Here is a 4,280-nt window from a genome sequence, read left to right as displayed (position 1 = left end):
GAAAGTTTCCCCGAAATTCAGAAAACTTCATGTTTAGATTAGCTTAGGGTTATAATCGGTGGAATTGAAGCCTCTATCTTTATTGTCTGAGTTGGGTTAGAATCCATTGTTTTTTTTTGGGATTACAATTGATTTTTTGGTCGTATATATTAGAGTTTTTTAGTTCAGTGTTGTTGGTTAAGAATTTATAGTCTTGGGCTTATTTTTATGTTTGTATACATCGTGTTTTAATTTTATTTTATTTTTTGGTACGAATTCTCCAGTGCATCAAGAATCACAAACTTTAAATCAAGATTTCTTGTTTACTTTTTAGGTTTTTCTGATTATGCTTCATGATGGATTTAAGCTTGCTGTTTAGACTCATACTCTATTTCGAGTAAATTGTTTTACAGTAGTTATAGGTCAACATTCCCATTTGAGGAAGTGTTTGAGAATCTAAGATCTACCAGTGAGGGTCTTTCAACTAAGGTTGTGTTGGGAATTTACTTAAATATGCACAGCTAAAATAAAAATTAATTTCAATCCCACTAGGATTCATCTTTGTATTTAGATTGGAATTGTGTAAAAGTTATAGATTTTCTTAGATCTGCAAACTCTTTTGCGTTATCTTTGTTCCAACAACTTGGATTTGCCTCCCACAGTTGTCCAATTGTCTAGTCTCCAATGAATTCCACACAGAGAGCAGATTGCAACTATTAGGGTTTTCTACTCTTGTGCTAGTAAGAATTATGAGATTCTCTACAGATTAAAAACCTTAGCCATGTATTTATATAAGCTCAAACGGGCTTGGCCTAGTCCGATCCGGTTCAATATTTAATTAATTCATTTAATTAAATTCGATCCGTGAATTAATTAATTCAGGCCTATAAATAACCAATCTAATTAATTAATTTATTCAACGATTGTTAAATTAATTAATTGACAAATTGCAATCTTTCAATTCTCTTTTGTGTACGATCCATTAGGTTCCCGATCACGATACCTAACGATGTGAAATATTATTTTGATATAATCAAAATTAATAAATTAAAACTCCCTTTTAATTTATCACCAATTCACACTCGCCGTCCTAGATTGACATCTAGCAATGCATTAGGGTAACACATTTGAGGGAAAATGTCACGTGGTATGACAAAATCAATCTTGTTTGTTTACCATGAAACTACAATCCCTTCGTCAATATGATCCGATCAATTACGAGATATTGAAGTGTGTCAATCTCGATTATCGATCATATCTTTCATTCTACTATTAAGTCAACGTGAGTCGAAAACTCCTTTTCGACTTATGAGTATACCTTGACCAATGATTTCGTTATTGACTTAATTGAACGAAATACAAATCACAATCTCTTACTATCTAAGAGTGACGAATCCTCAATTGGTCATTCACAACCTTTATATGGCTCTTGACATACTCGAAGGATACTGTATTAGTTGCCCTTGGTAGATCCAACACCGTCAAAGCATGACTATCCTCATATAAGGCACTATGACGACCTCAAGTGAAAGGACCAATTTCACTACCGAAAGTTAGAGATTAATTACTGACACTTAGATAGTTATTCATGTGAAATCTCTTAGTGGATCTCCAATATTTCGTTCTATAACAAAACATCCATGCGTTCATTTAAGTGTCACCACACTGTAGCTCTTGAGGTCAGCTCCTTACTTCACAAGTAAGAAATGTCACACGTGATGGTTTATCCGTAATAACGATATCCGTATTTCATTATTACTTACGACCATGAATTATTCAAGATCCAATCATATGTAATTTGTATCTCATAATCACAACTTCTTTTGATTAACAAATCATTTAAACTTGAATCTTCAGACTTTATTATTTAATGTTATTTATCAGAATATTAATTTAAATAAATAACAGATCTTGCCAAAATATAAATGTATTAAACACATTAAAAGTGTTTACAACCTAAATCGATTGGATTTAAGGCATAACACTTACATGTTGTTGAAGAAAGATTAACCATTTTTGGGCACGACAAACTTGAGAAAAAGAAGGTTTATTTTACATTCTTTGGCCTTTTTGAACTTTGATTGTTATGTTATATATAGTCATCAAATTTTCTTACACTTTATGTATTTGAGTATTTAATGCTTAGACTGTTGTAGATGGTCACCATATTTTCATCTTACTATTTTTGCTCTTTCTTCCTCTTTTTTTCATCCCAATTGCCAATTGTCAGGTCTATTTGCTAATTCATTATCTCTTTTTGTGTCTAATTATTTATAAATCCTTACGTTATGAACATGTTATATTTGAATTCGAGCTGAAATTTTAATTATGTTGTAGCTTCTTAATTCATGTTCCATTGCTATTGATATTGGGTCTGGTCTTTATTGTGGAGACTATCCTTCAATTGGAAAGACTCAACCTTTCTGAACCAGAGGCCAAGCCACCATACCCACTTCCATAGTAATATTTTCTTTAGTGTTTTTCTTTTGTTGTTTTCAAGGATTCTATTAGAATATTCTTGATTTTGAATTGTTGATTATATTCTATCTAATAATGTAATAATGTAATAGGTAAGTGGGTTATCTTTTAACAAGTACACATGGCTAATGACCCATAATGCCTTTTCCATTGTGGATGCAAGTTGCTGTTCAATCAATTAGTTATGAAATACTATTAACTCTATGTGTATCATCAATATTTCTGCGTGTAACATTATTGACTGGTTCTCAGAAAATCACATTCTATGATAAAAAAGATAATGTTACCAACCAATTGACCTATGCTATTTCTTAATTAATTTATTATTATTATTTTTTTCTACATTTTTAGTTGCTTTTCAATGTACTAGCATGTAAAAGTTTTAGAGTTAGGATATATAGAAGGGATATTTTAATTGAAAAGTAAAAGCATATTCTCTAGATTTGAAGTAATAATAGTTCCCAGCGAATCATGTTCTATGATCAAGAAGATAATGTTACCAACCAATTGACCCTATGCCATTTTGTTAATTTTTAAGTTTTTTTTTCTACATTTTAGTTGCCTTACAATGTACTAGCATGTAAAAGTTTTGGAGTTAGAATATATAAAAGGGATATTTTAATTAAAAAAATAAAAGTATATTTTCTAGATTTGAAGTTAATTCTTGAATCAAACACCGAGGATTCAACACAATGGTTCGATAAAAAGGAAGAGGAGAAGCACCACTTGGTTAGGATTTTTTTATTTTTTTTTCTAAATTCCATCTATAGTTTATTCTACTTATACAAATTGTTTTGTTCGTATGTTTTGCATTTTTTGTTCACTCATAATACATATTGTGATTAAACCAAGTAATTTTAGTGATCGGCCTATTCTTTATGGTGGAAATTTTAGTTATTTGTGACGTTAAAGAAATTGTTTATTTTTGTAGTTGTAGTAATTTCCTAATTTCTGATATGATACACAAAATGTGTATCTATGTTCTATGTATATACATATATGCATTCTCTTTTGGATGAAGATAGGATCCTAATGAAAAATGGGAAACATTCGGACACTTGAGTCATGTGAACTTAGCTCCAATGTGGATTAGTTTGCTTGTGGAAATTTTGACATCTTTGTAATGAATTTATCTGTAGAAGCACTAGATAATCATTGAAATGAAATTTCTAATCATATTTTCTTTCAACTTGTAGCTAGACAATTAATCCTATTTGTAAATGTAGGTACAATGAATATGATCAACTGGTCTGTAGAATTTGTGATGTTGTCATCAAATTCGATGCTCTTTGGCCTGTACACCAAGCTTCTCAAAAACATCATGAGGTAAATCTTCAATTATGCTAAGCATAAATGTCTGAATCAGTTTTGTGGGTGTGAAGTTGGTTTAGAGATGAAATCACAACTGACGTAACAGGGAAATCCTCAAGCTATATTGTTTTATAGAAATATAAGTTCATGTTTTGTAGTAACGATAAGATTAATGAGCTTTCATTCATTCATTCAGTAAATTAATTCTTTTCGAATTGTTACGAGTTTTTCCTTCTCTGCTCTTGCTTATGATAAATGATTTGATTTACGTAGTTAATTTAACCATATGCAGTTAACATTCATTTTTGTACATTATATTAAGATGGGACATAAAGTTGCATTTATTCTTGGGGGTATGGTAGTGCAATAGCTTGATGCGTTACAACTTTTGGGACGATAGCTTTGACGAGTAATTTCTTCGTCAAGTGTTGTAGTTCAAAATGTGAGTCATGATGCTTACATGTTTACTCTATATATACATACATACATACATACATATATATATATATATA

This window comes from Olea europaea, unplaced genomic scaffold (assembly GCF_002742605.1).
Source record: "Olea europaea var. sylvestris unplaced genomic scaffold, O_europaea_v1 scaffold1507, whole genome shotgun sequence".
Classification (NCBI taxonomy): domain Eukaryota; kingdom Viridiplantae; phylum Streptophyta; class Magnoliopsida; order Lamiales; family Oleaceae; genus Olea; species Olea europaea.
Note: the sequence above shows the minus strand (reverse complement) of the source record.